Raw genomic sequence first — 22,436 nt, 5'->3', positions numbered from 1 at the left:
TCCATTATGCTTTATAGTTTTTATTCACTATCCATGCTCCCGGTTTAAAGATGCCTGGGTTTGTTCAGATAAAGTGGAAATCCATTTGGGAGTGGGAGTGTAATTTATATGTAATAGGGAGTTAGCCTGAAAGTCTGCTCTCTATGTGAATCTTGCTTTTGATTAGGTCTGGATATTTTCCAAGGCTTTGAGTATCTTATTCCTAAGTGCACAAAATAGATGAGTTTTGTAGAGTTGAGTTTCCTTTTTAAGTGGATGAAATTTCTCTAAGGGGCATAGAAAGCCAGACAAAATCAGGGAAAGAATTTTCAAAGGGGAACAGATGATTAAAGCTTTGGAAAGAAGGCATTCCGTTTGTTTAAGCACTGTGAAGTTAAGCATTGTGTAAGTCCTTCCTTACTATGAATGACCTGATGCTTAACAGACAGCTCTCCTTGGCATTGACAGGAGCCTTTGTCAGGATTCTTTTATCTGGTTGCTCTCTCATGCCCACAGCTTCCCTTCTACACTTGCCAACAGCCCTGCTCCAGACTCTATCTTTGATTCTGAAAGACTTCAGCTACCTCCTGCTGACCTCAGTCTGTACTTCCCAATTGACTAAGTTCTTTCCAGCTTACCTCTTAACTCAGGCCAAAGATCCCGCAAGCAAAGCATCCCATGTGGGGAACTGAAACTACCCCTCAAGCAATAAGGATTGCCCTGAGCCAGCAAGATCCTTAAGACTGACCGACAACAGTGATCGAACTGACCTTTACTTCCCACCTGCATGTACCCACCAACTTTTGTCGCACATTTTCCTTACACAGACCTGTACATATTTTAAGCACTTTGGAGACAATCTTTAAGACATTAATCAGCTGTATTCCTGGTGTTGACCTCACTGAAATAAATTCCTTTCTTGTTTCAACACCACTCCTCTCTCTGCCTTTGAATTTTGTCAGCAGTGAGTGGCCGAGCCTGGTCTGTTTGGGAACGCCCCCCCACCCCTCACCCCCGCCCGCCCGCCCCCATACCAGGTGCTCTTGTACACCTTGCACCTTACTTACAGTCATAGCTGCTGAACCTTGGACTCCTTGCCTTGTCACTTCCTCTATCAACCCCAGATTGTGTTGGGGTATGTTGTCATTCATGTCTTATGGGTTGTGACAAATATTATAATGACATGTATCCATCATTATGGTATTATACAGATTATTTTCACTGCCCTAAATATCCTCTGTGCTCTGCCTGTTCATCCTGCTCTCCCCACCTCCCATGTCTTGCTGATTTTTATATCAAAATTTAATAATTTGTAAGTGTACATTTACATTTGGTGAGGAATACTCTTACTTTCTTAGAATATATATCTCTTGTACAGTCCCTTGGTGATAAGCCTAACACCTTTGGAGTTATTGATCATGTGAAATAATTTCTCCTGTCATTTTTCTCTGTTAGCTTGCTTTATTGTTTATAACATCTCACATCCAAGGTTGTGAGAATGGAGGTGGGATTTTTAAACCTGGAGTAGTGTGTGTGTGTGTGTGTGTGTGTGTGTGTGTATTTCCACACCCCCCAAACATAGTCATATACTTTTAGTGAACTAACCATTCTTCAGACAATAAAAACAGAGGGCAACAAGCTTGGCCTTGATGACAGGAAAACCTGAGTCCTCCCAAAGTTAGCTTAAAATACTGAATTGTTTTACTTGCCCTTAAGGATCACAGAGAACCCACACATAGCAGGCACTGACAGTTACTTCTTTGTTTAAAGCTATGTTAGCCATCCGGATGTTTTTGGTTCTTTCCTTTCTTTTTCATCAGAAAACATTTCTCCTTGAAATCTCCTGGGGGCCATTTTGGTCTGATGCAGTTCTCCATACCGTCTCTTCCCTGACTTCTTATTCCTACATTTGATAATGTTTTGTTGTCATCAGGCTGCTGGACTGGACTGAACACTGACTTTCACAGGTCTAGCTTTAGCTACAGCTCTCCTTTTCTCCATCTTCCCTTAGGCATTATTTTTTTCTTTAAAGAATTTCATGGTTTGATTTGTAATGACTATTCCAGAAGTCAGTCTTGAGTCATCGGGGTTATTTAGTCTGTCGTCTTGTGTGCATGTGTGTGTCAGTGCGGTGGTATTCCTTTTGGATATTTGGATAAGCATAGGATATAGCAGTTTTGATTCTATAGCCAAAACCAACTCAAAAGAGACTGCTAACAGTGCATAAAAAAAAACAAGACAATGCAAATAGGCACACATGCTCTACACCTGCATTAGGAACCAAGGGCAGCTGAGGCCAGGATTCTAGATGAGGGATGGGATGTGGGGGAGAGGCCCGGTCTTGATGTTAATGTTAGAATTATAGCAGTAACAGAGGGTAATTATCCATTATTGGTTTTCCCTAATCATTTTAGCTTTTTTTTTTTTTTTTTTTTTTTTTTAAGATTTATTTGAGAGAGAGAGAGCAGGAGCAGGAGGAGCAGAGGGGGACACAGAGAGACTATTTAGCAGACTCTGTGCTCAAGATCATGGCCTGAACTGAAACACATGTTGGACACCTACCAGCTGTGTCACCCAGGAACACCTAGCTCTGTTTTTTAATAAGGTTTTAGGATTTGTGCAGGAGAACAAGAGCTCTACTGGGTACTAGGTTTTATTTGTTCTGTGAGGAGATTGGATTAGAACTTTCGATAGCAAGTCAGTCCCAATTATTCAATTTAAGGTAAGTAACAAACCTCCTAGTCTAGATTATAATCTAGTAGGGAGAAGTAAAATAAACTGGTTCACTTGCTTTCTCTTCTCTTTTCCTCTCTTCTTTTGTTCTTTTTTGTTTTCTTTCCTTCCCTCCTTGCTCTCTCTCTCCTTCCCTTTCTCCCTTCATTTAATTATTTATATTGAGTGATAATGGACATACTATATTAGTTTCAGGTGTGTAACATAATATTTAAATATTTGTATATATTGCAAAGTGATCACTGCAGTAAGTCTAGTTAACATGTGTCTGGATTTATCTTGATACATGGCAGCATATGGTAAATGTCAGAGAGAGAGAGATCAATACTCAAAGGACAGGGAGGGTTCCTTTGCTTAGGGAGAAAAGTGCTTCCTAACAGGAGTTTTTTGACCACCCCGAATAAGGACACTCATTTCTGTTACTGCCTCACACTTCCTGACCCTGTGGTTTGATCTTGACTCATATGTCCAGATTTTCTTGAAAATGGTTTTGAACTTCTCAGAATACAGTATGATTTCTCAGAACTGTCAGTACACCGAGCATATTGTTGTATAATCGGTGACCATTCCTTGTCTCCCTTAAACTGTAAGCTCGTTAAAAGCAGTGAAACTGTCTCCTTTTTGTTTCCTGGGTCTTAGCACACTATACTAGCAGGTACTAGCAGATGGTGCTTTTTTGTTATTCCTTTCCCTGAGAATTTTTCTTTCCTTCCCTTTGCATTGTGGGCACAACCAATATAGACTCATTTCAGTCAGTTACTCTCTAAAGCATCTCTTTCTGCTGCTCTATGCTACAGCTCCTTGCCAACACTACCTCAGCTGTTTCTTAGAATACTGTGATGTGCGTTGTATGTATCTCATAGTCTGGGAAGTTACTCTGGGCCAGGAGCTTTGTCTTACTCATCCTTAGTGCTCTGTGCCCTCAACAGTAAGTTTCGTGGTAATTACTGGCTACACATTTGTTGAAATGGAAATGAAGGGAAGTTTACAATTTACAGGTATTTGTTTGCCACTCACTCCTCTGTTTTAGTGGTACGAAGTGAGTAATAATAAGTTAACACTTGCATTGGCTCAGAAGTTAATTTTTACTGTTTTTACCCATTTATATTTTTTTTTTAAAAGATTTTTGAGAGAGAGAACGAGTGGAGAGACAGAAAAGCAAGGCTCCCCACCGAGCAGGGAGCCCAACATGGGACTCTATCCGAGGACCCCAGGATCATGACCTGAGCCAAACGCAGACACTTAACCAACCAAGACACCTAGGTGCCCCTACCCATTCACATTCTAAACAAATAACAATTTCTCTGTATTATAATGCTTCACTTTTTAAGTACGAGGAAAATGGTGCTTCATGTGTTTTTAAACTACTGTTTAGCATTTTTGGGAACTTAAAATGCAACTCTTAAAAAATGAAAAGCTGGGCCACCTGGGTGGCTCAGTGGGTTAAGCCTCTGCCTTTGGCTCAGGTCGTGATCTCAGCAGAGAGCCTGCTTTACCCGTCTCTCTCTGCCTGCCTCTCTGCTTACTTGTGATCTCGCTCTCTGTCAAATAAATAAATAAAATCTTAAAGAAAAAAAAAGAAAAGTTCTTTTTTCCTGGGAAATAAAATATATCTATTTTTCTTTCTTACCAAGTGACTGTTGAATTGCACTTATGAGCTTGTACATGTTTTGACACTGTAGGGAAGTATATAATAAATTGCCAGTTAGTCACCAATAATTTCTAATTATGACTCAGTTCATCTTCCATCTTCAGTTATTAACAGAACACATCCTTTGCACTTGAGTTTGTAAAACTTTTCATGTATTTCTAACCATATACTCAATCCTATTTTGTTATATACTCTCTTTAAATAGAAGCACTTTTATTCTGAAATAATTTTGCAGTATTAAAGTTAAAAGTATAACTTGGTGGTATGATAAGATCTTTACCATGTGGAGTATGAAATATCTCTGCTTTCCTGCCCCCCATTCACAGAGGTTCCTTTAACCAGAAGGCCTAATGCTTTGGCTGAACTCTCAAAAGCATCTCAGCTGTCATAAGTATGAGAAATGTTTGTTTTAGTTCATGAAATATAAATAGTTTTTTAATCCGGTGCCCAAAAAACATGATGCTGTAGAGGTGTCCTTTCTTTATTCCTCAAGAATAAATTCAATCTTGAATTTCAGGTTAGCACCCTGGATTCATTATCCTATATCTCCTTTTTTGGTATGCATTCATGGGATTTTGCAGGCAATTTCATGCCAAAATGTAGTATTTTTATAGTACTGATTTTTATTTTTCAGCTAAAACTCTCTTTGAAATTATAAAGAATTTTGTGACAAAAAAAAAGCTTATTTGGCTTTTTATGTTTATGATTTCATTTTATCTTTGTGTAGCCTGAGATTTAAACAGAATGGTTATTATCCCATTTTGTAGTTGCTAAAGCTGAATATCAAAATTTTTTTTATTTATTTTTTTTAATGATTTTGTTTATTTATTTGACAGACAGAGATCACAAGTAGGCAGAGAGGCAGGCAGAGAGAGAGGAGGAAGCAGGCTCCCTGCTGAGCAGAGAGCCCTGTTTGGGGCATGATCCCAGGACCCTGGGATCATGACCTGAGCCGAAGGCAGAGGCTTTAAGCCACTGAGCCACCCAGGCGCCCCATGAATGTCAGATATTTTGCCTGAACCAAGATGTCACAGCTAATAAGTGGTGCAGTTAAGAAGCTGTAACCCAGGGACTTTTACTTGTAATCAGGGCACCTTCCACCATTATTTGGTGTTTCCATGCATATTGAACTTTTTACTAGTCTAAAGCTGTGGTTTTCAGGTATGTTAAATACATTTAAAATTTTTGTTAATGTTTTATATACATACAAAAGAGTACACAAATCTTAAGCACACAGGTTGATGAATTTTCACAAAGCGAACACATAATTAAATTATTTTGAATGTGAATTAATATTAAAATGAATTTAACATGGAATACGCAGGACCTCTTGATTCTAAAGAAATTAATTCATTAATTTTTAAAGATTTATTTTTTTAATTTAGAGAGGAGAGGGAGAACATGAGTAGGAGGGGCAGAGGGAGAGAGAACCTCAAGCAGACTCTATGCTCAGTGTGGAACCTGATGTAGGGCTTGATCTCACAACCCCGAGATCATGACCTGAGTTGAAACCAAGATTTGGACACCACCCAGGTGCACCGAAAATATTTATTTTTAAACTTCTAATTTCTTAATTTGTTCATTTCTTCGAGGCTGAGAATCTGCTCTCTGGCAGGCGTGCACATAGGTGTGGGGATACATTTGTGTGTAAGAATCACCACTTGTAATAAACTTCCATTTGGGTTTAGACTAATAAGGAATCGGGCAACAAATTGTGGGGCCTTAAGCTTTTATTCAGGGGTATTAGTACCAGGCCCTATGAGAGCATGAGTAGTCTGAGGGGCTTAAGTGAAATTTTCCCAGAGGAAGTGACATCTGGGCTGCATCCCACCTGATGATGAGATTCATCCAGAGATGCCATTCTAGGCAGGAAGAACAGAAGGGACGAGAACAAATGATGCTGAGCTGCGGCAGATCCCCATAGTTGGCTCGGAGTGTGTAAAGTGGGAAGTGGACCTTGGCAATGGAAGTGGGAGCAGGGACATCTTAGATTAGGAAGGGTCTTGTGTGAGGTTGAGACTGCTTTTATCGTTACTTAAGTTCCCTGGTTATGGATAACAGGAATTGACTCTGGCGAACATGAGCTAAAAGGGATTTATTGGAAAGAGTCTCAGGGGACTGTAGAAAGAGCCTAACATTGAGGTCTCTGAGAGGACAAACGGCTAGAGCAACTTTTGGCATCTCTGCAGACAATCTGCGGGTCTTCTCTCTAGAGTGATACCATTAGTTGACTTATTCTGCCTTCTGAGAATTAGTCTCTACTCAGATTTCTAATTATTGAAAAATAGAATCTGATTAGCTTAGTTCAGATCCAGTGCCCAAACCAGAACCAGTCCCTGTGGCCAGGGATAAGAAGAAACACTGTCTAGTCAGTTGCCTGTTCCGTGATCAGGAGCGCTAGGTTTGAAACAGAGAGTAGAGGAAGGGAGGTGCACTGCCTCAGAGGCAGTGTTGCAACTGTATGTAAAGGGGGTGCAGACTGTGATCAGGAAAGAGTGGAAATCCAGAGACCTGTTAGATGATATTATAATAATCTAAGGGCGAACTGATGGTGCCAGAAGTAGATATTGTCCACAGGGAGATAAAGATGTGAATAGACCCAAGATAATCAAAAGGCAGAAAAGAAAGGACTTTGCAGTTGGACATTGGGAGGTTTGTGGGGATGTTTGAGGAGTTGAGGATAGTCCTGAGGATGAGTGACTAAATGGTGGTGCTTTGTGTGGAGAAGAGTTCGTTTCAGGCAGGGAACAGGGCTTTCATTCAGTTTTGAAGTGTTTGTTCAGTTGACATACCTAAGCAGGACCATGTTTAACTTAAGCACACTTGGTTATTTCTGGGATTCCAGTTCCGCCATCAGGGTCCTCTCAGTCTGATATAGGGACAGATCCTAGGATTATCCCTTTCCTGTCATGTCCTTGGACAGCTAGAGTCTTCCCACAATATTGCCATGGAAATTTATAAGCTGCATCCCTCTCTTATGCTCTTAGACTTTGGACACTTTCAGGTCTGAGTGATATAGGGGATTGTACCTTGCTCAATCTCAAAAAGACTCCCAGAGCTAGGAACATTTAGGACCAAGTATTGCTGTTAAGGATCTTTCTTAGATATTATTTTGATTAGACAAGCCTTTTCTTTTTTTTTTTTCCCCATTTTTTTAAAATATAATTTTTTATTTTTTATAAACATATATTTTTATCCCCAGGGGTACAGGTCTGTGAATCACCAGGTTTACACACTTCACAGCACTCACTAAAACTAGACAAGCCTTTTCTATGGCACTATTTTTTGGACATAATTTCATCTGAGTTTGAAAATATTTGAAAATTGGGGGCTTACTTGATTAAAAAGTTTAAATTGTAATTGGAGTTTTTTAGTTACAGTGTTTTAATAGTATTCAGTATTAAATCAGTCATGGTTCACGTCACATCCTGACAGGTGGTTCCTTCAGATACTTTTTTTTTTTTTAAGATTTTTATTTATTTATTTATTTGACAGAGATCACAAGTAGGTAGAGAGACAGGCAGATAGAGAGGGGGAAGCAGGCTCCCTGCTGAGCAGAGAGCCTGATTTGGGGCTTGATCTCAGGACCCTGGGATCATGACCTGAGCCAAAGGCAGAGGCTTTAACCCACTGAGCCACCCAGGCACCCCCCTTCAGATACTTTAATTAACACTTTTGCCATTAGGTAGCTTAATGGCCTCAGAAATCCTGTGGGTCAGTAGTTCTCAGTAGGGCTAGAACTGTTTCCTAAGGAGCAACTGGGAACTTGTGGGGTATTTTTTTGTTACCTTGAAGGTTTGGGCACGGGGCACATAGACATTGAGTTGGCTAGGGCCAGGGATGCTAGATGTCATCAACTTTGCATCCACAGGACTTTGGTGCAGGTTAAAAAGGAAAAAGAAAATCTTTTATAATTATCTGAGCAAAGCACCTAATTCTGTTTTTTCAAAAGATTTCATTTATTTATTTGGGAGTGAATAAGTGGTGGGGAGGGACAGAGGTAGAGAGAGAGAAGCAGACTCCCTGCTGAACAGGGAGCTTGATTCAGGGCTCCATCCCAGGACCTGGAGATCATGACCTGAGCTGAAGGCAGACACTTAACCAACTGAGCCAGGCAACCCCCCCCTCCCCCAGTTCTATTTTAGATATAATCATGGATGGAGTACCTTTGCACAGTTTCAATCAACACTAAGTTTTTCAGGAATGCCATGAAATTTTTAAGTTGAGTAAAAAATGAAGTTTGCTTAGGATTTTACTGTAAGCTGTACTCTCATAGGTAGTATTAATTTCTTTTTTATCCTGTTTAGAAACTCAAAGCCTTTAAGATAGCAATTAGGATATATTGAGGGGTGCCTGGATGAGAGAGTTAAGCATCTGACACTTGGTTTTGGCTCAGGTTGTGATCTCAGGATCATGAGATTGAGCCCTGCATAGGGGTTCAGTGCAGAGTCTGCTTAAGACTTTTGCTCCCTTTCCACTTCCTCTCCGCTGTCTCTCTCTCTAAAATAAATCTTACAAAAATATATATTGAAAAGGTTTTTGTTTTGTATTATGTTTTTAAGTGAGAGTTGATTGGTAAACTAATGTTTTCTTAAGTGAAATAGGTCAGAGATACCAAGGAAGGCATGTGTCTAGGGATGAACATGATAAACTTGCTGGGTTATAAACGTGTTTCATAAAGAAGGACCTAAGAGGCATGTAGAAAGGTGTAGACATTCAGTAGTACTTGATAGTTTGGATGAATCAGATTGGGTGAGATTATCCCAGATTTTTTAAAAGGCCAGAGAGAAAAAGATATGCAAAGGCATTGAAAAAGTTACAAAATGGATCTGTGTCCATTCAGAGAATATTCTATGGAAAATATGTCTGCTGATTTCTTTTTTTTTTTAATTAAAGATTTTATTTATTTGACAGAGATTACAGGTAGGTAGGGGGAAGCAGGCTCTCTGCTGAGCGGAGAGCCCAACATGGGGCTCGATCCCAGGACCCTGACCATGATCTGAGCCAAAGGCAGTGGCTTAACCCACTGAGCCACCCAGGCACCCCTGCTGATTTCTTTTTATCTGTGTGAGACTTATAAAGGAAAAAGGAAGCATGGAAAAGGATCTATGAAAGAGGCTGATTCTTTTACCAGTCACCCAAACTATAGCTGGTGATCATATGGGACTGTAGCTCCATCTGCTGGAAAGAAGCAGACCCACTCCTGCACATTATATAAGTGAAAGTGACCGTCTGTGTACAGTCTTAGCGAGCCACCCAGTATTTATTAAATATTCCCTGTGTGTGAAATAACACCTTGTCAGGTTTTAGGGTAACAGTAGTAAAAATGTAGACACATTCTCTGCTCTCACCATGCTTAGCTTTGAGAGGCTTTCTGCTTTTAAGAAAAAGATTTCAATTTAGCTAGTATATTTTTGCATTCTAAGTTCCCTTCTTAGTCTTCTCCATGGATGGCTTTTAAGATGTACTCTCTCTGAGCATCATTTTCCTTATCTGTAAGATAAGAACTACTGCCTCTCTTGCATGCTCAGTTTAAACTTTCATTAAGTTCCTTGTGTGTTTGGAAGGCATAGCCTCGAAGAGTATAAGATAAGTAGGAGTCCAGTTCTTGCCCTTACATGGGTTAGAAAAAGAAGCTGTTATAAGTGAGATAGCCTCATGGGAGCCCTGACGAGGAGCCCCTGATGCAGACCGGAGAACGGGACTAAAGGAGGATTGGAACAGGGTTTTTTGAAGATGTGATGCTTCACTTCTGTCATACAAGGATATTAGAATCAGCAAGGGGAAGATGGAAGGATCTTCCAGGCTGAGGAGCCAGCATAAGCAGCAGCATCGAGGTGAGGCCTGCATGGCAGGTATCACTGCTGGGTTGTATAAAGTGAGTGGCAGGGAGTATCAGAGATGAGGACTGGCAGGCCAGGGAATGTAGGGTTTGTTTGCTTCTTTTTTTTTTTTTTTTTTTTTTTTTTTTTTTAGATTTTATTTATTTATTTGACAGAGACACAGCAAGAGAGGGAACACAAGCAAAGGGAGTGTGAGAGGCTTCCTGCTGGGGCTCAATCTCAGGACCTGGGATCATGACCTCAGTTGAAGACAAATGCTTAACGACTGAGCCACCCAGGCGCTCCCAAGGGTACTGATTTGAAAATTTACAGGAAAGCCTTGTTTATAAATGTCAAAAGTAAGATAAAGATTGAAAAATGTTTTCTGGGTTTGCTCTTGCCTAGAAAAATTTGTCCAAAGAGAGGAGGAGGGGATGAGATGGTAGCTAAAAGGACTTAAGATAGACTTCTGCTGATCTAAGCATGTGTGCCCCTTTGTACATCACACCGCCCTATTTCCTTCATGGAGCATGGTGATCAGTAGAGTTGGGACACAAAGAAATGGCAGATGTTTGCCTCTTTTAGATTTTAATTGCAGTAACATAAGTTACTTTCTTGAAGAGAATTCCATATGCTGGGAATCTTGCTCAGAAGACTTCCGTTCTATTTTCCTTCTCCCAAGAGTGATGGTGGCTGCTTTCCAGGTTTTCTATCTGGTATAGTCCTGTCTCCGGTGGGAATTGGGGATGGCTGCTTCTCACCCACAAACAACTTTTGTATTTCCAGCTTCCTTCTACATCCCACTCACACACCCTCAAAAGAAAGTAAGTAAATCAGGACCAGAAGAGTCCTCTGGCTGGAACTGTACAGTGTTGAGTATTGTGTTTGAAGTCCAAACCTAGTTCTGATGGTGGGGCATTAGAGTGAGCCATGAAAGTAGAGCCTGTGAGATACCCTCTAGGAGTGTTGCACAGAACCCTGAAGTTTAGAATTCACTCTGCTTGTTGCCTTAGGTGAGCTCTTTCACCTCTCCAGACAGCAAACTGCTTCCCTGTGGGGTAGATGGCTTTTCAGGATGCCTTTCACTTCTGCCCTTCTTCTGTCACCATCTCACAATGCTGCCAGTACCCAGTCTCTAGTATTGGCTTAACAAGCAAAGGTGAGGCGTTGTCTTCTTGATTTTAAAGATTCACCTATAACTGAGAAATGCTGTTATCATTCTAAAATTGACTGTCTTATAATAAAGAAATTGCTTAAGGAACTTCCTTTTAGTATTCTCAGTGAGTCAGGGCAAGGAAGTCATCATTTATGGAAGCGGAAGGCTGTAATTAGTGTTCCTGAGTTCCTCGTTCTCAGCCAGAGATTCCTTTATTATTCCTCAATGGAAACTTGGCACCCAGGAGTCCTGGGAGGTGACTCAATCGGGTGTGTGAGGCCTCATTAGCATTGGCTCTACTCCTTCCCTGCACTGTTTGTCAAGGATATCTGGGACTGAAGGAGCTGCTTCCCCTGCTCAGTCTGCTGGAGTTGGCCTGCCTGTCTCTAAACTTGGACTGAGCCACCAGGAAGAGAAAATAAAGCCAGCCACTCAACACTGAAGTGGTAAAACATTAGAGAAGAAGAAAAAGCTCTAATAATTCAAATATGTAGATACTTTTAAGATCCAAAAGGGTAGAGGCTCTTTCTGTGCTGATCAGTTATTGTTGTTGTTTTTCCTAAATATTTTGTGCACAGTACAAATGCTTTCAACAAGTTTATGGATGAATTTCTTAACTTAGTAAGGTACATAAAACAGCTTAACAGGATATGAGTTATGACATTTAGGGGTGTTGCCTTATTGCTTCAGAACTTTGGGGTTATCGTGTAACACACCATGTCACATGATTTGTCTGAATGCAGGAAAAAAAGCCCTCAACTTAGTTTCATTGGCTTAAATATAGCTCAAGGCAACAGACACAAGGTTAAGATGAGGAAGTACTATACAGTATAGGAAACAGGAGCTTTTAAAGATAATTCACTGATCTGGAACTGGTTGCCCAAGCCCTGATAAATGAGTGAAAACAAGAGTAGAAGTATCAGAAAGGAGTTGCTTTATTCTTGAGGTGAGAGTAAGAGAGTCTGGAGGCACATCAGTTAAAGTGCTTGGAATATCGACTTGCTTTTGCAGAGTTGGGGCTGTGTGTACAAAGTTATTAAAGCAGGGGAGTAGAAGTTTGAGAGAAGATATTCATCGAAAAGATATTCATATAAACTTGCATATCCAGTAACAGGAACAATCTTGGGTAAGTTATAGTAGCTTTTAGCCATACTAATTAAATTTTTCTTTTCACTGCTACAAAGTGTAATGGTTGTGGTTCTTAACTTCCTGCGGGTGCATATTTAATTACTGAGTATATGTAAAAGCGACTTTATGTTTTATTGGTTTCAAAGAGGGTGAGGAAGGGAGGCTATACCCTTATATTTGCAGAGAAAACTAACAACCTTGATAGTGTTTAGTGCCATATACTTTATGGCCCTGCAGAGACATGGAGTATTTTTATAGTAATGCTTCTTGTCATTTTATTACATTAAATACTTTTAACCCAAATTCTGTGTAGGATCTTAAAATAAACAATCCTATAGTGTTTAACACTATGGTTAGTGAATATGTGTCTTGCCATGATGAGGGAAGAGCAACTATAACTGTTTGAGACTTATTCATGAACCTGTATAAGTCTGTGTAAAAAAAGCAACCTTAATGCACCAAATCTACATTTGTAAGACATTTATTGAGAAGTGATTATTACCCCTTAAAAGGATCTTGTGCCTTACACATGATCTGCCTTACACAATGAACTTCCTTAGAGATTTAAAGGTATTTATGAAAACATTTATTTCTCAGTCAATCTCCAGGAGTATTGTAATCTTGAGGGGAAGATAGCTGTGATATAGAATGGGGTGATGTATAAGGGACTTTCTTATTTTATATAGGTTATATATTTGTAGATATATGTTTTTTATATGGAAACACATAGTCATAAAATATGGAATAGTTATAACATTAGGAAAACAATTATTTTTTTTCAAGGACAAAGAAAAAGTTAAAAAGGATGATCACTTTGCTTTGGTCTTGCAAATTAATAGAAAAGATACATACTTAAGTTTGCAACAACAAGGCACTGTGCATGGCTTATAAAATTTAAAAAAATGAATAAGATACTTTGGGTAAACATATGCAGTTGTGTAAAAAAAAAAATTATATACAACTAACCAGAAATAATCAGACCAACATGAGTACTGTCAGGTTTCGGGGGATAACCAAAAGAAGTGACCTTTAATTCTCAGGGACAGCACCATTTAGCTGATTATTAAATTGGGCCTCGAAGAATGAATAATTTCAACATTTAAAAATGATGGAAAAGAGTGTTCTTCTAGCCACAGCTGGAGAAATCTTTTTTTTTTTTCTCCCCCCCAGCTGGTGAAATCTTGAGCAAAGGTTTGCAAGTCAGTTTACTTCTCTGTTCAGAATCTTCCATTGCCTTTCCACCTCATCTAGAATGGAACCTGGAGTCCTTATTCTGGTTTGCAAGGGCATACTTGATGTGTGCCCTGCCCTTGGTTCCTCTTTCTTTCAGATACCATGTCTTTCCCGCCCTTTCCCACTAGACCATAAGATCCATGAAGCAGGGGCTTTGTCTTTCATGTTCCCTCTTATATCCCCAGTGCCTATCTGAGTGCTCGTAAATGAGTATAGAATGAATCCAAGAAATTCAAAGACACCTAATGTGCTAGGATGTAAGAGTTGTTTGTGGGATAAAAGTACAGGGAGGGACGCCTGGGTGGCTCAGTTGGTTAAGCAACTGCCTTCGGCTCAGCTCATGATCCTGGAGTCCTGGGATTGAGTGCCAAATCAGGCTCCCTGCGGACTCTTCTTCTCCCTCTGACCCACTCCCCTCTCATGCTCTCTCTCTCTCTCTTTCTCTCAAATAAAATCTATTAAAAGATTTTCTAAAGGGGCGCCTGGGTGGCTCAGTGGGTTAAGGCCTCTGCCTTCGGCTCGGGTCATGGTCCCAGCGTCCTGGGATCGAGCCCCGCATTGGGCTCTCTGCTCGGCAGAGAGCCTGCTTCCTCCTTTCTCTCTGCCTGCCTCTCCATGTACTTGTGATCTCTGCCTGTCAAATAAATAAATAAAATCTTAAAAAAAAAAAAGTTTTTCTAAAAAGTGATAGGGAGTGCACATGGAGTACTGAATGCAATATAAAGTTTTGGGGTGATTTTGCAGGGAAGGGATATGGTAACATTGCAGTGTAGAGGATGGACTTGGAGAATCAGAGAGTGGAGATTGCTAAAACTGAATGGAATGTATCAACAATTCCTTCACACAGTTGACATTTGACTCATTTGCTCCATGCTAAGCACTGTGTTCAGTTCTGGGGATACTAAGATGACTGGGAAATAGTTCCAGTTGGTAGGAACAGATATGTGAACATCTTGCATTAGAGGTCTGAAACAAGTGATGTGATGGGCACTTGAATCAGGGCTTTACTGTGGGTAGCAAGGAATATTACGTCTCCTTGATTGTTTCTTGATGTCAGCAGCTCTAGGAGTTCCCAGAGAAAAGAATGAAACTGTTAAGGGAACTTCAAAAAGTGTTTTTAGTCTTATGTATATATTTTTAATGCAGAGACCTTACCATGATTTTTAATTACATCTTACCTTAAAGTTCTTATCAATACATTGATTGGTCCATTCATTCTCAGAAGAAAGATGCATTATAGTAAGAGCACCTCTTTAACAGCCTCTACCCATTGTCTATACTAGGTCAGATTTTAGCTCCAGGTAAGTGCTTCACTTTGGGGGCATAGTTTGCCAGTCTACTATGGAGATGATATCCTACCGAGTGGCTAATTGAATTAAATGAGGTGATGTATAGGAAAGTACTATATACCAAATATTGCTTCAGGTTATATGGTGGTATTGTTGATGGTGAGGATGGGTACTCTCCCACCCCAGATGAGAGTTTGGGATAGGATATATAGAACATGGAAAAATTAAAAAATTGAATAATGAATTTTACCAAATATTCTGGGTGGAGGGGAGAGAAGAGGCAGATATTCTTTTAGCAATATATTTATGGGGCTTAAAAACTATGCAGAAGGAAGTTTTGCAGCCCAAGGAACTATTTGGATACCTAGTTCTTTGTATTCAGCCATTCATGATCTCTCTTGTCACTAATTTGACAGTTTCAGACCTGTAAGGAGAAGCTGCCTTTCTCATTCATGTATTTATTCACTGAGTATGTTTATCCTTCAAACACTTTGGTATAGTTGAAAGACTGGGTCTTAGAGCTACCAGATGTGGGTTCAAATCTTCCTTCTACCACTCGTAGATTTTTTTTTTAAAAGATTTTATTTATTTATCTGACAGAGATCAGAAGTAAGCCGTGGGGGCGGGGGGGTGGGAGGTGCCTCGGGTAGGGAGACAGACTCCCTGCCGAGCAGAGAGCCCGACGTGGGGCTCCATCCCAGGATCCTGAGATCATGACCTGAACTGAAGGCAGAGGCCTAACCCACTGAGCCACCCAGGCACCCCTGTATGACTTTTTTTTTTTTTTTTTTAAGATTTTACTTATTTATTTGACAGAGAGGGCACAAGCTGGGGGAGCAGGGAGGAGAAAGAGAGGGAAAAGCAGACTCCCCACTGAGCAGGAATTTTCCCCATGCAGACTTGATCCCAGGACTCCAGGATCATGAGCTGAGCCCAAGGCAGACGCTTAACCAATTCAACCACCCAGGGATCCCCACTTGTGTGATTCTTAATAAATTATAAAATATCTCAGTCACAAGATTCCTCATCTGTAAATGGCAATAATTCCTAATCAGTAGTTAGTGATGATTAATTGACATGTACAAGGATCCTGGCTAGATATTTGGTGGGATTTAGGTGGTCAAGAAACATTCCTTCCTCTCTTGTTTTTTTATTATAATAAAATACATATACCACAGAAAATGCCATTTTAACCTTTTTAAGTATAAAAATCAGTGACGTTAATTACATTCATGATGCTGTGCAACTATCGCCACGATCTGTTTTAAAAACTTTTAATCATCCCAAATACATACTCTCTATTCCATTAAGCATTAATTCCCCTTCTTTCTTCCTCGACCATGATAACTTTTAATACACTTTCTGTTTTCATGAATTTGCCTCCTGTATATTTATATGTGGTTTTATATAACATAAGACCTTCTGCGTCTGGCTTCTTTCACTTAGTATAATGTTTTTGAGGTTCATCCATATTGTAGCATGTGTCAGAACTTCTTTCCTTTTTATAGATGAATATTATGGCATTCTATGGGTATATCACATTTTGTTTATCCATTCATCTGTGAAAGGACATTTGGGTTGTTCCCACCTTTCAGCTATTATTAATAATGCTGTTATGAACAGAAGAGTACACGTATATGTTTGAATCCCAATTTTCAGTTCTTTGGGGTATATGCTCAGAATTGGAATTGCTGAGCCATATGGTAATACTATGTCTAACTTTTTGAGGGACCACCAAACTGTTTCCTCCCTTTGTTTTTTATTTTACTCTGCATCATTCAGACATGTCTCCTTTAAGATCCAGAATTACTAGAGCTCAAGGTTGAAAGAAACCAAATTCTGTTGAGTATTTGATGATCTTCATGATTTTTCTCTTTCTAATCAAATGTGAACCTCTTTAAACTCTCCCATTGCCTGAATACCATTGATTGCAGAGATTTTCTTCTCTCTCTTTTGTTCTTTTCTTTCTTAAATCTGTCATCCTTCTCTTCTTTTTTTTCATTTTTTAAATTTATTTTCAGCGTAACAGTATTCATTGTTTTTGCACCACACCCAGTGCTCCATGCAATCCGTGCCCTCTCTAATACCACCACCTGGTTCCCCCAACCTCCCACCCCCCGCCCCTTCAAACCCCTCAGATTGTTTTTCAGAGTCCATAGTCTCTCATGGTTTACCTCCCCTTCCAATTTCCCCCAACTCCCTTCTCCTCTCTAACTCTCCTTGTCCTCCATGCTATTTGCTGTGCTCCACAAATAAGTGAAACCATATGATAATTGACTCTCTTTGCTTGACTTATTTCACTCAGCATAATCTCTTCCAGTCCCGTCCATGTTGCTACAAAAGTTTGTTCCCTTCTCTTATGTTTTCTTTCCCTCACCAGTTGTTTCCCTTTCCCCCTCTGATTCTGTCACCACCACCACCCCCATCTTTTCTAAAGGGAGGAAATATGTCAGGAGCTGGTCTTCTTCTCCATCCCCCAGCCTCACTGGGACCTGGAGTTGTTACAGGTGAGATAAGATCAAGAGGCTAGATCATATTGATGCATATACATAATAAACTTCTTTAAGCCAGACTTTCAGATGGATTGGTATTTATAATAAATGGGAAGTATTTGGGAAAAGTTGGGTAGAAAATAAGAAAATAGCATCATCCAAGAGAGGAAGATTTTCAGGGTTGCCAGCTCAGCACACTATTAGCAAAAGCTTGAAGGAAACCATAAGAGAATTTTTCACAGATGAATCAGCCAGAAATAAACCCAGACTGCCAAATCAGATGTGATTTCTTAGTCAAAGAAGCTGCTCTTCATTCCCTGTAATCCTGATTGGCCTGGTTAGTCATTGAAAGTCAGTGTTTAGCTTGATTTTGCTTATATCTCAGACCATCATAGAGTCCTTCATTCATTGTGTATCTGATGAGACACTAGTGGGAAGTAAAGGATGTATCCATGCATCTTGGGAGAATGGAGTGTACACACATGAAGTAGCTAAAATTAGAACTAAGCTACATTTAAATTTAGTCAGTAGCAATGAGCTATTGATAATGGTCCTTAGGAGAAAATGAGCCACAGCCAGAATTTTAACCCTAATTTTAATGATTTATTAACACATGGACCAGTAGAGAGGTGGAGGGTAGAATATGGCAGGTAAATGGACAATGGGAATAAATAGTGCAGGTGTGGGGAAGGGGATAGATTTTGCCTGGAAGACACCCCTCAGCCTTGCCTGGCAAGGGTGATTCTATGGCAGTAATTAGAGTGGAAAGGAAGGAAAAAGAATTGTGATCCAGACTTTCCATGAACCCCAAGATGACTGTATCAGCAACTCACCATGTCCATGGGCTTTCTAAGACCTTCAAAGAAAAGGGAAGTAATATTTACTGAGAAATACACTTTGTGCTGGTAAATGCTAAAGGCTTTCCTTCTGTTAGTTCTTAAGCCCGTGAGGGGGTTTTATTATGCCCACATTTGTAGATGAAGAATCTGTCCTGCAGGTGAAGAAATTTATCCTGGCTAATAGGAGACAAAGTCCAGGCTGCCACTGCCCCTTTTTTTCTGGGCTACATTTCTTTATTCCATAACGAGGCTTACTGTATTATCTAGATTGGTGCCATCCAGTAAACACATAACATGAACCATATCACATGTACAGTTTAAAATTTTCTAGTAGCCATGTTCAAAAATAAACAAGTGAAATTAATTTTTTTAAAAGATCTTATTTATTTGAAAGCGAGAATATGAATGAGCAGGGGAGAGGGGCAGAGGGAGAGGGAAAAGCAGGACCCTGGGATCATAACCTGAGCGAAAGGCAGAAGATGATTAACTGATTGAGGCACCCAGGCGTCCAGGTGAAAAATTAAATTTCATAATATATTTATCTCCATACACCAAACAGTTTCATGTCCAAACTATGTACATATCATATAACATATTGAAACTATTGAGGTATTTTACATTTTGTGAGCTAAATCTTTGAAATCCAAGTCCATTTTACACTTATAGCACATCTTGATTTGGGCTAGCCACATTTCAAGTTGCTGCGTGTAAATAGTGGCACCAAATTAGCATGGGTCCAAGAAAGATATTGGGACTCATCCTAAAAAATTGAGGGTAGAGGCTCTGCCTTGAAGTCATTGGGAGGAAATAAGATGGGGCAAGAGAGCAGCTTCTCTTAGGAAAACTATAGAAGAAAGGTACCATACACGAAAAGAAGGACTGCTCTTTAAAAGCAAATAAAAACAGCAGAATGTTCAGAGTTGTCAAGTCACTCTGTTGTATACCTGAAACTAATGTAAACACTGCATGTCAACTATACTTAAATAAAAATTTAAAATTAAGAAAGTAAAGGGGGCCCCTGGGTGGCTCAGTCAGTTAAGCATCTGCCTTTGGCTCTGGTCATCTTGGGGTCCTGGGATCGAGTTCCGCATCAGGCTCCCTGCTCAACCTGGGGTCTGCTTCTCCTTTGCCCTCTGCGACTCCCCCTGCTTGTGCTCGCTCTCTCAAATAAACAAAGTCTTATCAAAAAATTTAAAAATTAAAGATTAAAATTAAGAAAGTAAAGATGTAGGGTACCAGTCAGTGGAACATGTGACTCTTGATCTCTGGGTTGTAAGTTCAGGACCTACAATGGATATAGAGATTACATAAAAATAATATCTTAAAAAAAAAGAAGAAGAAAGAAAGTCATTACCGTATCATGTAAGGCATATTACTGACTGAAGGGCCATTTTTGGAGAGTGGTAAAGTCATACCAGTTTTTATCACCACCACTAGTAACGACCACAGGAAAACTGTGGCATTAGGTGCTAGATACTGAACCATATTTAGTCAGGGGAATGACATGTCTTGGCAAATCTACTAACCATTAAGAATGGAACCACAGCTTTTAATGTATATATGCATGGTGTTGACAAAAGAATCAGTTCCTCCACATGCCTAATGCTTTTTTCAGATGGGAGCTATAATGTCTGCTTGAGGAAATAACCATGAACAAACTACCTTATATGGGAATTTTCACAGCCTTCAGCTCTACCCAGAGCAGATAAATGATAGTTGCAGACTTCTATTGCAGCAAAACAGGAATTATTTTAAAATGTTCTTGGAATTTCCCCTTCATCCTCTTCCTGTGATTGTGCCACCTACTTTGATGTCTATGTTCTACTTAACTTCTGTCACTTCTTTCAGTCTATTCTCACTATACTTGCACTCACTATACTTTCTTTTTCTTTTTTTCTTATCTTGTTTTGGTAGTAAGCTGTGTACTAGGGTCCTGCTCTCTGGTCTCTTACCTGTGGGACTTTAATTCCATTCCTACACCCGAAAAATGAAAAGGATGAATTCAAATCCTTTGCAGTCATTCAGGGTCCCTCACTTTGCAGCTTGGAGCCTCATTTTTACATTAACATTGTTGTGCTACCATCTCCAGAACTCTATTTGTCTTGTAAAACTGAACCTCTTAACTTCACATTTCCCTCCGCCCCAAGCCCCAGGCACCCACCATTTTCCTTTCTGTCCCTATGGATTTGGAGATTTCAAATACCTCATATGAAGTTTTTAATCATACAGTATTTGGGTCTGTGACTTGCTTTCTTCACTTAGTGTAATGTCCTTAAGGCTTATTCATGTTGGAGGCCTCAGAAGTCTTTTAAGACTGAATAATACTCTATAGTGTGTATGTATCACATTTATCACATTTTGCTTATTCATTTGTCAATAGACATGTGTTGCTTCTACCTTTGGGCTATCGTGAACAATGCTGCTGTGAACATGGGTGTACAGGTATCTCTTGGAGTCCCCTGTTTTGAATTATTTTAGATACACTGAGAAATAGAATTGTGGGCCTCATGGTAACTCTGCTTTTTATTTTTTGAGCATGGCTATACTGTTTTTCATAGTGCACCATTTTATATTCCCATCAACAGTGCAGAAGGTTTCCAATTGTTCCATATCCCCAACATCTGTTATTTCCCCCTTTTTTTGGCTTTTAAGTAGTAGCCATCCTAACTTATTTCATATGACTTTAAGGATAGATTTTTCTATTTCTGCAGAAACCTTATTGAGATTTTGATAAGGATTAAAACCTCATTTTTTGGGCGCCTGGGTGGCTCAGTGGGTTAAGCCGCTGCCTTCGGCTCAGGTCATCATCTCAGGGTCCTGGGATCGAGTCCCGCATCGGGCTCTCTGCTCAGGAGGGAGCCTGCTTCCCTCTTTCTCTCTCTCTGCCTGCCTCTCTGCCTACTTGTGATCTCTGTCAAATAAAATCTTTAAAAAAAAAAAAAAACAACCCTCATTTTTTAATTCTGTAAAGCAAGAGTGATATTTTTACCTAGTGATTTAATTCAAGGCAAAAGTTTCTGCCTGTAGAAATGTCAGATAAGGCCTGGAGGCTTGGAAATGGCCTTAGGCACCTACGGATGGTAGGAGACAAATGCTGGAATAGCTCCCTTGGAGCAAAGATTAGGAATAAAAAAATGACTTCCTGGCATGTACTTGTAATAATGCCTTAAAACATGCTTAAAGAATCGTGTAGGGGATCGCTCTCTGCTGCAGACACATTAAGAGCTAATCACTCTTTGACTTCCCTGTGACCCAGTAGTAGTATACTAAGTCACGCCTTTTCAGTGACCAATGTTGCTATAGTACTTTATTACCTTTCCCAGTTTGTTTCTAATTAATACCCTATTTAATTCATACAGAAAGATTGTGAGGTAAACAAGCAATATGCTTTGATTTATAAGCAAAGAAAGTAAAGACTTTGCAGAAAACTTGTGGGTGGCCATATAATAGCTAGAATGACAGAAAAGTCAGACGGAGGCCTCAGGAGCCTGGTGCAGCCTTTCTGTGGGACACTGGGGCACCACAGTGGCAGGGCGGGGATGTGATCACTCCTTATAGTGGTGGAGGCTTTATGGGAGCCATCTAGTGTAACCCACTGCCTTCTTTGACTCTCCCTGCCTGTCCTTACGGGCACACAAAAGAGTGCACTGAGTTGGGGGAACAGTGGTTGGGGAAAGGGATTTATGATAGGAAGGAGATTAATAGTTGGAAGGGGGAAAATGGCTAGAAATGAGGCCAGACAGGCAGGTAAGTACATTGTAAAGGGTTATGTTGTTAGAAGGTGAGGGAGAGACAGTGAAGTGTCTTCCAAACTGAGAAGGCATTTTTTTGAGACCTGAAGAGGAAGCAGGTGACTCCATAGTTTACAGAGTTTTATTCAGGGTAATTTGCTGCTGGCAGTGGGGGTGGTGGCAGGGGCAGCAGTGGTGAGGGGAATCTTGCAGAAGATAAGAAGATGACCAGTGGCTGCTGCACAGTTATTTTCCATAAAGTCCAGACCTTAGTCCACAGATTTTATAGAGCAACAGGACATGCAGAAGGGCACTATAGTGAAATCAGAGGGTCTGTACACACTCCAGAGGGCTTACATGTACCTAATCAACAGCTAACTTTT

General features: G+C 40.0%; 1 protein-coding gene across 3 annotated transcripts in view; it reads left to right on the top strand.

Annotated features, from left to right (window-relative positions):
* LIMS1 (LIM zinc finger domain containing 1) overlaps nt 1-22,436 on the top strand; it is a 140,458-nt gene that overhangs the window by 41,072 nt on the left and 76,950 nt on the right. Inside the window, exon 1 of one of the 3 annotated variants that reach the window (XM_059134296.1) lies at nt 10,110-10,200. The exons of 1 other annotated variant lie outside the window; for it this stretch is intronic. The gene's annotated coding sequence lies outside the window, so the exon portion shown is untranslated. Of the gene's footprint in view, nt 1-10,109; nt 10,201-12,190; nt 12,468-22,436 lie in introns of those variants that run through there. One more of the 3 variants, XM_059134295.1, reaches the window with a different exon arrangement.

This window comes from Mustela lutreola, chromosome 9 (assembly GCF_030435805.1).
Source record: "Mustela lutreola isolate mMusLut2 chromosome 9, mMusLut2.pri, whole genome shotgun sequence".
Classification (NCBI taxonomy): Eukaryota; Metazoa; Chordata; class Mammalia; order Carnivora; family Mustelidae; genus Mustela; species Mustela lutreola.
The sequence above is the reverse complement of the archived record's forward strand: the minus strand, read 5'-3'. Positions and strand labels throughout refer to the sequence as shown.